The sequence below is a fragment of the Benincasa hispida genome, chromosome 12 (assembly GCF_009727055.1).
Source record: "Benincasa hispida cultivar B227 chromosome 12, ASM972705v1, whole genome shotgun sequence".
NCBI classification, from domain to species: domain Eukaryota; kingdom Viridiplantae; phylum Streptophyta; class Magnoliopsida; order Cucurbitales; family Cucurbitaceae; genus Benincasa; species Benincasa hispida.
Window position 1 is genome coordinate 64025755 of NC_052360.1, and position 12664 is coordinate 64038418.

The window sequence follows — 12664 nt, forward strand, 5'->3', positions numbered from 1 at the left end:
TGCAGTAATTTCAGCCTCTACGTGGTCTTCTTGCAACCATTTCTCCCACCTAATTGGTTTCATTATGAGCTTGTGAGCTAGAGTGGGTTTTTTTTTTTCCCATTTTTCTTTCAGCTTCTTACGATTAATTTGGGCCTGTTGGAAAATCTAGCACTAAAAGTCCATCAAAATATATAGAAAATATCATGGGAATTAATTTTGCTAATGGATTATATAACTCAATTAGTTTGAATGTCAAGCATATTTAAAAATATTTTAAAATCCGTTTGTTAATCTATCATTTTGTAAAGAAAAATTAACTACAAGATATGAAAATTCATCGAATATGTATTAAATATATAGTTCACATTCATTTGTATATTTTTTTTAATTGTTCGCTCGCAAATTACTCTTGAAAAAACTCAGGTGAAGTTTTCTAGATAAAAAAATCTAGTTTTGCCAATGGCTCATGATAACGTATTGGTATAGCACATCGATCAATTTAAAAAATAGACCTACACAATTAATAATGAAACATGGTGTAGAAAAAAAAACAACCACAAATTCAAAATGTTTAATGAGATAGTTGAAACTAATATTATTGTTTGTTTGTTTGTTTTTATGTTTGACAACGATTGACAACTGATGTGTTTTTACTATGCGATGGAATGAATGCTAAATGTTGATTTATAATGCACTATTTTATCTAGTCGAACCCAAGTCAAAGTTCAGCTAGAGTCCTAGTAAGTCTAGGGTCGAACTTAGGGATTACTTTGTAAGTATGCGTTGAAAATTTTTGTTTCGATCTTGACGTGCCTAAATTACTAAATGAGTGATGAGTTGGTTTATGTTATTCTAACACTAAGGTTGGTTAAGTGACAAACGTGATGGACAATACAATCTATGTGAGACAGTCTGATGAGTGTATAATTCAAATGGATAGAAGTAAGGTTGAGAAGAATATTCCCTAATATTCATAAGTAAATGCATAAATCATGCGTTCAAGCAGATCACTCAAAATTATAATCTACATATTTCAATGCACAAAGCCCACAATATCATATCTCTAAGATGCATGTGATGAGTGTTTATTGCAAGAGATATGCCTTTATTTCTAAATGAGCTTCTTTTTTTGTTAATGAAATCTAAACCCTTAGTTCTTCCAAACTTAGGTTTAATCTACTTTGTATAATCTTTTGATTTGTTCAAGTATTCAATAAGCATGCATAAAATAAGTTGAACACATAACTTTATGTTTTTACTTAGTTCATGTTAGCTAAATGCTTCTCAACCCATAAGTGATTTAGTTACTCATGATGATAATAACAAAGATGGATAAATGATGAGCTAAATATGCATTCATATTGGTAAAAGATGTTTCTCAATGTTACACAATATATATACAACTAAGATAATAAAAAATAGAGAAAGAAGGTCAAGTCGTGGTATGCAATCTCTTGCTTCCTTCGACTTTTCAATGATTACTTCACTTAGATTGTGTTGAAGACGATGCTCCTCTTCTGCTTCCAAAGAAAACCTAAGTTCTCACTTAAGGTTCACAAATGGGTTGAAAGAGAAGTAAGGTTTTTTACGGAGTTTCCTCCAATTTCTTAGTTCTCTCCTTCTCTTTTGTTTTTCTATATCCCCCATTTTGCATGGCATTCTTGTGGAGTATATATAGGCGTCCAGGGGCAACTTCTTTTCTCTCACTAATGATTGTGTTGATAAAGCGCATTAAATGTCATACCCAGATGTGTCGCCTGCTGTGCTTCAAAAGTTCATTGGTTCTGCCGTGAAGCTTTCTTGTCAACTACCAACTTGTTTTTTTTTATTTGACTTTCATCAGCCGTGTCGCATCACTTTCCATTGCAAGAATCCACTGAATTGGTTAACTATGCGATCTCCATTTTGGCATTAAGACTTTCCACGTGATCGGATAAACAGACTTTCTACACCAAATAAAGCATAATTTATAACTATTTGTAAGTAATTAGACTTTGTGTGTGTGTGATCGCATGATGTAAGCAATTAAACTTCGTGTGTGTGTGATCGCATGACCTTATTATCTTCGACACTTTTTCCTAATTGTTTTAGATAAAAGAGACAGAGTAACTTGCATTTCTACAAGTTATCAACGACGAGTGAGCTAGAACTGTGCTTTGTTAATACACATTCGTTTACCGAACTTTGCTATTCATTAAGTTAACTATCATAACTCATAGGGGAAAAAGGGGTTGATTGTTATAGATATAAATACATGTTTGGGAGTGATTTTGAAATGGTGAATGTCGTGCTTAAAATTATTTTGAAACAAACATTTCATAATTCAAAATTGATTCAATGTTTAATTCTACACATGCAAACGAGGGGTATTTAGAAAACTCAATGACCCAAAGAAACCGATCAACCCAACTCAATCTGTGCGGTTTGGGTTGGGTTATCAACTCATTTGGGTTAGGTTGGGTTCAAATAAATAATTTTTTTTTTTGGGTGGGGTTGATTCAATGGTTCACCGAAAGTAACCCAAACCAACCCGATATATACACACTTAGGATTCAATTATATGTACATATATTTTTTTCTTTTATTTAAGTTCATTACTTTTTAGATAACTTATTCTCTAACAACTCGTAAAAAAAGTTTTTTAGAACTTTGGAAAGAAAATTTGCATTATATAAATTGAAATCGAGTTGTTAATCTTAATTCAATATATAAAATAATTAAATCAAATTTCTATGTATTAATATTTTACTTATTTTTTAGAACAAAAATTTTAATAAATCACCCGAGTAACCAGAACCAACCAACCCAAATATTTTAGGTTGGGTAAGGTTGGGTTTTTTTTTTTTATAAAAGTTATTTGGGTTGAAGAAATTTACAACCCGAACAATTGAGTTGGATTTAAAAAGTGCTTCAACCCAACCCACGAACACCCTTAATGCAAACGAAATTTTCATACACAAAATTAATTTCTAATTATCAAAAGCATTTTTCAAGTGCTTTTAAAAATAAGAAAAGTTATTTCAACCATTTTAGAATACTCCCAAATATGTTATACGTCAACGCATAGTCATGCGTACATTTGGCAAGATACAATTAAATACTTAAAATGAGTTGTTTGGATGGGCTCGAACAAGTATGTTTGCAAACATTTTAGTGCATACACACATAGTAAACAAAAATTTGGAAGAAAAATATATTAATTATCACACCCCTTCCGGGTTTACCTCTTTCACCCAAAAAGAGACGTGAAGACAGTAAATACTACCTTTTGTGATACCTACTATCTACTCTAACCTATTTTGCCCACCACTTATATAATCTAGAAGATTGCTTAGTTACAAATAGTTTACTTTATTACAACCAAGTTTTAATATTTATACATTTTGTATTTACAAGCTCCCAACTCACTACCTACAACCAAGCTTTTAAAAAATAATAATAAAATAAACCTCAAATAGCTAAGATAAATCAACCTTGTGGTGTGGCAGATCTTGACCCCAAGTGACACCTCAAAACTATTTTCCTTTGGCTACCTGGGGAGGGGAGGGGGAGGAACAAAACATTTAGAAAACATGAGCTAGGAAGTCTAGTGAGTGATCAGAGTGGACTGCATCCGATAGTATTACCAAAATAAGGCACCCAACCTTATTTGTATAGTACAAACCATTTTGGTTATTTACTCGAACTTGATCTATCTTTATGTCTCCACATAAAGTTCAAGTATTCATATAATAGTCATGGATCTTAGTTTATTAGATTTAGTCTTTATAAGTGCAATTTACAAATTCAATGACAACTTTATTGAATAAATGTTGAATAACATCTTTATTAATAATAGAAAATATTTAATTTTACAAACGGCGAGTTTTAGGACATACAACCCAATAGAGGGAGGCAGGGGAGAATGGAAAAGAGGAAGGCAGATGATCAAAGGTAGTTCGTGAATTAGGGTGAGCTCGATTTAAGGATGAGGAAGTCGAGGCATTTGGGCTTAAGTCAGCAAGTAAGAGGTCAGTAGAGATATTGGGTGGTGCGGTAGTGGACAGTGGGTCATTTATTTCTAGACCAAGAGAGTGGGGGGCAACGATATTGGTCTGGCATTCTTTTGATGAGTTATATTTATGGGTGGTGATTGAAGGTTGGTAAATTTATTACTGGACTGATCTTCCCATGGTGGGTTCGGGAAGCACCACACGACAGAAGGGCCTGATGGGCCTTTTGAGTCTCTCAAGAGCCTAAAATCTATGGCATAAGGAAATGAAAATTCATTAAATTTAACGTGGTATGAAATATATATTTTACCAAATGGGCTAAGGCATTTGTTCCCTTTATGAACAAGATTTGGGCCTGAAGCACTACCAATGACTTCAAGCAAGAGGCTACTGAACCTGAAGCACTACCAATGGCTCCTGTTGTCCCAGTTCGACAAAGTTCATTTTTAAGCTCCCCCTACAGCACCACCTTGCCCGTATAGGTATCTTTTACAAGACAATATCCATCATGAAATTCAAGAAAAACCTTATTATCCTACCTAAGCCAATTTATGGAACAATAATAAGGTTTTTAGCTATTTATGGAATGCACAATACATTTTTCAAATTTAACATTCCATCATCATAAGTAGGTAAAGAGTATGATCCAATATGGGAAATAGACAAGGCACTACCATTACCAATGGTTACTTTTTCGTTACCTTCGTACTCAAACGAGTGATTCATACTATTTGGATCTAAGGTAACATGGTTTAAGGCCCCACTATCAACATACCAACTAGGGTCTATTGATGACTCAAGGGTGGCAATGAACGAATTATAAATTTGTATAGCCAAGAATGTCTGATTATGATGCTGCACCAGAATATTGGCTCCGCCATTTTGTAGAGAATTGAGAGAGAAATGTATGTTGGGGTTGATGCCCTAAATTCGTGGGTCTCATAGTTTGTAATTGTATTGTATAAACACTTTATATATCAAATAAAATAAAGAGGTATTTTTTTAACATTTAGTAGTATTAACCCACAAAAAGCAATAAACTAAAATCCAGGGTTATCTTCTATAACTTAAACATGTATGTAGAGACATACAGGTGGATCATGTTTAAGTGATAACCTAAATGGTTTGTAGTAGATGGATAAGGCTGAGTATATTATCCTGATGACATTATGAATATGACTTGCTTTGTAGTTGTTACAATTGTTGTAAAGTCCTATAAATGATCTGATCCTGATCATTCATGTGTAGACATGTAAGTAGTGGTTTTTTATACGAATAGTTTTTGAAAAAGGGGCATTTTGGGAAAAATATCCATATGTTAAATTGACTTTAAATAAGTTAATTTTAGTCTAGGTGTGATCCAACCCTTCCCCCTTGGGACTATTTAAGGGGGTTTAGGTTTAGTTCGTTAATTAGGTAGTTCGGTGTGAAAAAACCCTTATCCCTTGGGTTTATTTAAGGGAAGCCTATTTCCATCTCTCATTCACAACTAATAAAATTTCTCTCCAAGATTTGCTTCAAGATTCTTGTTTTCATCAACTAGTATCTGAGCACCTCATGAAAGAGACCTGATGGGCACCAAAAACCCCAAAAACAATGACTTTAGCCTCACCGATGCAGAAGCATCTTCTTCACCCCAAACTATTGATCATTGGCTGTCAGCGGTAGAAAATTCCATCAACAATATCAACACCACTATCTTGGGTATGCAGCATTCCATTAAGCTCCTCGAGGCTGAAATTGGTAAAGTTTTGAATAACCAAAACAAAGGCAAAGGAAAAGAGGTTGATCAAGTCAGTCAAGAAAATCAAGAAAACAGAGGAGCTCCTGACCAACAAACAAAAAAACGACAAGGGCTACAAATTAGCTCTCTAAAGAATCAAGATTTAACAAGAATTCATCCAAGAAAGGCTTTACTTGGGACACCAATAGGTAATTCGACTCAAATTCAAGATTTAAACCAATTTTTTCCCTAACCACCAGCTTATACAACAAGGACCTCTACACCCTATTATGGGTTATGAAACTCATTCATCTGAGGATGAGGAAACCCTCCCTCCATTAGCTACTCAGCAACACAGACACCAACTCCCTCAACCTTCATATCAAGTTTACTTCAAAGAACATCAAGAACCACCTTAAGAAGGCTATCACAATAGAAATTTCTACCAATAACAATATCAAGATCCTCATAATTACCCACAATAGTGTGGAAATCAATATTCGAGGCAAGAAGCCGACTACAACATGAAGATTGATCTACCCCCTTACAATGGTAGAATGAATATATATCACTTTCTTGATCATGTTGTTCGGTCCCGAAGATCGATGCTGTCAACTCAACTCCAACCCTAATCAAAATAATATATTTATAAAAAACACCAAACTACTACTTATACTACTGGGTAGCACAAGCGGGAAGCACGGAGTTGAACCACAGAGAGGCCAAGAATTAAATCTCTCTTAAGCTAAATTTCACTGTGAAAATCAGTAAAAGCGAGGGTTTTGGTTTTTGTAAAATTGAAAACATGCAAGAAATTAAAATGCAAGGGGTAAATATAATCTAGGATTGGAGTCTGTCTAATTTCTAGAGTAAGAGGGAGAATTCTATGTAATTTTTTTTTATCATGAAGCTCAATAATTAAGCAAACATTTTGTTCTATACATGCACAACAACTAAATCAATTCGATTTAACTAGTCTCTACAAAGGCCAACAACTAATTAAAACCAAATCAATCAACCGTCCTAGGAATTAATTAAGATTAGAAAACCTACCTTAACTAAGCTATATATTCTTAATTCTGTAGGGTTCTCAGCGATCATATAGAATTAAAAATCACATGCATGAAGATCGAGGATTCCATTTTGTTGATTAATTAATAGATAGCCTAATTAGCTAATCAAAGTGTTCTTTGAATCTAGGTTGAACATGCATTACTAAGGTCCAAGTCCAACCTATAAACCTAAGCATTCACACTCAATCATATGCTACCAGGGTGATTTCAAGCATTGACGAACATTAGAGAAATGCTCGAGCTCGATGACTAGCAAAGATATGCAAACATGATAGGTTCATCAATCCAACACATAAATGAAAATCTAAATTAGATCAATATTAAAAGAAAGCATGGAATTTAAGAACGTTAAATCCAATCAAAGAAATCTCAAGAAAATTAACATAGAACCTCTTACTTAAAGAAATTAGAAGAATTACCTCTTAATTCATAGACAAATCAAGAAAGACCATCCAATTCGTCAATTACAACCCAAAATAAAATATAAATCTAACCTATTGATACTGAAAATAGAAAGAGGAAGGAAGAAAACCATGCCTCTCCTAGGCCTCCATAAGTTTCAACATAAAAATTTGACGTAAAACGAAGAGAGTATTTAGAGAAATATTCGTAGGGTCGCAAAGTTGAGGACAACATTGCGACGCCGATACATGGCTCCTCGAGCATTGAGGTAGAGGAGCAATGCTGACCCTGATGCTGACATGCATAATGGCGGACGCATGCGATGGCTGGTATCTTCGTCAATGTCCGTAGCGCTGCAATGCTTCCCTGTTTCTTAGCCTACTGCCTTCTAGCTCTTGCACTAGCATTGGGCTTAGGCTTGTTCTAGCATTGTGACGCTGCTAACAAGGCCAGGTTTGTTATTTTCACTCATTTGAAGCCCGGATGCTCAAATTGACTCCAAATTGCTTTAAATTAACCTCGATTGGCTCCAAACGCTTGGTTCTACCTCTATAGAAGAATTACCTGTTAATTCATAGAAAAATCAAGAAAGACCATCCAATCCGTTAATTACAACCCAAAATAAAAACATAAATCTAACCTATTGATACTGAAAATACAAAGAGGAAGGAAGAAACCCATGCCTCTCCTAGGCCTCCATAAGTTTCAACATAAAAATTTGACGTAAAACGAAGAGAATATTGATGACGGGCAGAAATGTACGTCATTATAAGCCCTTTATTTAGAATTATGAGGGCTGTTAAGTAGAATATGCGGCAATTGTACTAAGAATTCATGAGAAAACGAGCTTGCGTTGATCGACATTAAGAATCTCGGCTAACCTACTATTATGAATTATTATGCGTCCAATTGTTTATTTTTATAGCAAACGCAGGAATCGATCGCATGTGAGGAATCTCTCCATCATAGAGGCGAATGCATACGTTCGACGTATGGATGTTGCAGTTATTAATTGCATGCGTCCATCGCATAGAGGTTGCGACTACAGAGTATAACCATAATAGAGGGATGACCGCAAGGGTGGTGGAATGCGATGATACTCCGGAACCCAAGCATGAACGCATACCTCGGGAGTATCAAAAGGTGATGTTGACATTTCACCTATCATGCTGTTAGCAGTAGAGATTCAAAGCAGGTCCATCACGCTGTTAGCTGCAGAATTTCAGAGAGGACCATTAATGCTGTCGACGATTAAGCTCTATAAATAGAAGCCTTAGAGCTTAACTTCAAATCATCCAAGGTTCCCTGCCTGAAGGCATCGAAGGTTTTCTGCCTTAGGGCAGATCCTTGTGATCCAGAAAAAGCGTAAGGAGATATTCTTGAGAGTTCTTCATCCCTTTAACCATTCCGAGTGACGACCGGAGCTCCACCGGAGTTAGATCTCGAGAGAGAATCCACCGTCCATCCATGGCACCACCGACAGCCTTGACACTGATATGAGGGAAGCAAGACATTGATTCCATCTGGCCCTCCATATCTCTTCTATCTTTGTATTGTATTACATTGTGGCTTAAGAGATTAATACATTTTGTGATCAATGCATTTCTATATTTTCCTTCAATTCCATCTCCATCTTCATTTACTTAGCATCCTTTACTTTCATTGCACCATTAAGTAAGACTGCTAGAGTATCGCATACTTAATCATGCGACATAGACATATGAAGCATGTAGCAAACCACCGAAAGGTGTGCGTTGCGCGAGTGTTGTGAGAAAATCCTATTTGCCTAGTGTGAAGCTGTAGCAACGCTTGTCTATAAGTGGACACAATGCTTGTCTATAAGTAGAACCAGCAGCGACCAACTACCTGGGAGGGTAAGTAGTTGAACGCATTAAGCGAAGTAAGCAGATCTAGATTAAGAACTGGCTAGCCCCAATTCCAAATGAAAGATTTGGGAGAGGCTTAGTTTATTCTAGGTATAGAGATCTTTCGGGATCGTAAGAACAAAGTGCTAGCACTATTTCAGGCATTGTACGTTTACAAGATATTGCTCAAGTACTCGATGCAGGACTCCAGGAGGGGCCTACTGCCATTTAGGCATAGAGTCATTTTGTCTAAGGACATGTGTCCTCAGACGCCTCAAGAGGTTAGAGAGATGGACGGATCAATCTAACCAGGCCATTTTAATGTTGCTGACTCGTTTACGAAGGCTCTCATGGCGTACAGTATTTGAGGGTCACCTACGGAGCATGGGTCTACAGGATTCCCGTGGTTGGACTAGGGCAAGTGGGAAATTTTCTTGTACTCGGCTTTTATGTCCTAATTATTGTTTTTGTACTAAGTTTTGCACATCCCCACTTTGCTTTAGGACAAGTGGAGATTGTTTGGGGTTGATGCCCAAAGTCTTGTGTCCTGTAGTTAGTAAACAGTTTGTACGAACACTTGTGTTGTTAATATATGATATATTACTTCACATCTTGTATTTTGCTCAGTTACTTGTTTTATTTGCTTTACACACAAAACAATAAACATAAAATCCCTGGTTGTCTGTATGTGACTCAAGCATGTATTGGGTGACATACAAGTGGATCATGTCTTGAGTGATAACCAAAATGGTATGTAGTATGTGGATATAGGAGGGAAACCTTATCCTCGGTAACGCTCGAGATGCGGACCCACTTTGTGGAATGGTCATAAGTGTTGTGACTTATCACAGATGGTCTGATCCTGGTCATTCGTGTTGGGACATGCGAGCGGGGGCGTCCTATACAAAGAGTTGTATTAGACCTGACCACGAAGTGTTAACATCTCATTATGTAACACCATTCGTGACAGAGACTTCACTTCATTAGGATGACCATAGGTAACATGACCTCAATCCCGAGTGAGTTAGGAACTCCTACCATTGAGGGCGGTCCTTTGATTTGTATGGGTGCGAGTGGCCAGGTCGCCGATTCAAACCTACCATTTTGGATTCGTCTTATTTAGGAGCTGGGAACTCAGCTACACAAGATAGAAACTCACTCCTTCCTCGAGACAAGGGTAAGCAGATAGATAGCTCCCCAGGGTTTGATCCGGGGCTTGAACGATGTGATGCCACACACATTCTCTTGGCCCGAGAGGTGTTCACACATAGTTGGACTATGTTGTATTATTCATTAGAGGAATCAGTGGTTAATTATATGATAATTAAGCCAATTTTCACGTTTGGACGTGGGTTAGTGGGAATGAGTCGGTTATTGTAACCGATAAAATAAAGATGAAATTGTTTCATTTTTTAAGAGCCCATCGTAATCGTCCAAAAGAAAGTGAGAGCGCGCGTTGGTGAAAGAAAACGACCGCTTAAGTTTTTTCAAAAGCCTATACGATAGTTGCCTCGTGCCTAAACAATCACACATTGTTTCTACACAATCGGATAGCTTCTCTAAACGATCGTATAGTGTCGTATTTTGCTAAACGATCGTATACCTTTTCCTAAACGATCGTTCAGTAAAATCTACACTATCATGTAACTCCTGCTAAACGATAAGCATTCTGTTATGCAATAGCGTCTTTTTCCCTCCCACTTGCTTATCGCCTACACGATTTGTGTTTCCTCCTTCCTCTACCAAATTCACCAAAGACCATCCTTTGGGTTTCACTCTGAGAATACCCGGGGCTCCTTAATGGTGGTGTCGTCCCCACGACGTTCGTGTTCGTGCGTTGTTCGTGCTGCTGTTGTCGACGCTGCTGCTGGGTGTTGGTAGATCGCGTGGAGGTTTCCACTACGTTGAGTTCCAAAGTTTTGAAGACCGTCTTTAACTAGTATGGAACTTTTTCCCTTGTTATTTATCTTGTTCTTAGCATGCCGATAATTAGTATTTGTTGCATAACTGTATATTGAATGTATAATATGTATTTCGGTCACGGTGAGATCGGAGTGATCCAAATGCGCTCATGGAACTCTTAGATATGAGATCCTTCATAACAAAGGCAGGTTGGTCATTTTCACTCATTTGAAGCCCGGATGCTTAAATTGACTCCAAATTGCTTCAAATTAATCATTATTGACTCCAAACACTCGGTTCTACCTCTTAGTTGCTCAATACCCACAAAATAGGATAATTCACATTGAAATTTTACTAACGAGCTTCAGTTATGCTAGGAATTATAGCTCCTTTTGAGAACTATCAAACACCCCCAACTTAATTCTTGCTCGTCTCGAGCAAGGTAGAAACACACATTCAAACAAAAATTTATTAAAAAATATCATGCTATCTCTAAAATTATGATTAGTTTTTACTCTGGTCTCAACAGTCAACTAGGATGAAATTTGCAATCAATAATGAAATTCGAGTACAATTAATTAATGAAGTATATTTTTAAGAATGATTCTAAATCTATTCATGCATGAGTGAGCCTAGAGTTTTGCTAGTTAAGCTTGCATAACCTTCTAGGTTTTATAAAGTTCTTAATTTGTTTTCCCCTAATCTGGCTCGGTTATCAACCTTGAACATACCTAACTTGCAAAAAAGGGCAATACTAGACAAGGGTGCCTAAACTCATGCACACAAAACGTAAAAGACATTTCTTTTACCTAGAGGACTAGCTTTCACACTCAACTGTCAGGAACCTAACCACTCTTTTCTCTCGAGGTCCTAACTAGACACGATGGAGGTGGTTCTTTTCATCTCTATCCATGCACACACACACTATTTTTTTTTTTTGTAGGCAAGCTAGCTTTTGCCTCAATTTTTTTTTATATATTTGCCTTTTTTTTTCTCAAGCAACTAATTTGTTTTTATTCTTTTTTTTAATTCAAGCAACTAGACCCTATTTTATCCACTTTGACTAGTTTTTCTCTAAAATAAGTAGGGTTACTCCTAAGTCAAAGGTAGGAATTTCGTGGTGACAACAGAAATATGAACTAAATAACGCAATTCTAAGCACACAAGACTTTAATGTTGCAAGAACAATGACTTAAAGATGCATGAGAGATAATATTCTTTTTATAAAAAAATTGGGCTAAAATTCATGATTATGCTTTCCTAACATTATTTCATGCAAATTCAATCACAATATGAGTGTGTCATAAACTACTCATCATAACAACCAAGCAACAGAGCAAGCAAACATTCAAAGCTCATATCATCAATCAAGAAATATTGTTTGAGGACAACGCTCAAGAACTGTAGATCATATAAAAACTAAAACTAAACTACCCAACAAGTACCCCACCCCCAACTTAAAATGATACATTGTCCCCAATGTATCTCTAAATGAAGCTCTTAAAATAAAAAGGTACAAAGAGAACAGAAAAACCTCCCTTGATAACATTATCGTGCATGGGGTGATGGTTGGGTTAATGCTCAATTCAATTTGGTTTTCTTTCTTATTAGGCTTTAGAGAGAACAAAAAAAGAAGAAAAACAAAGGAAAAAAAAAACAAACAAAAGAAAACTATACATAAAAAGAAGTTAGTTTAAATTTTACTCCTAGAAAGTAATTAAAATT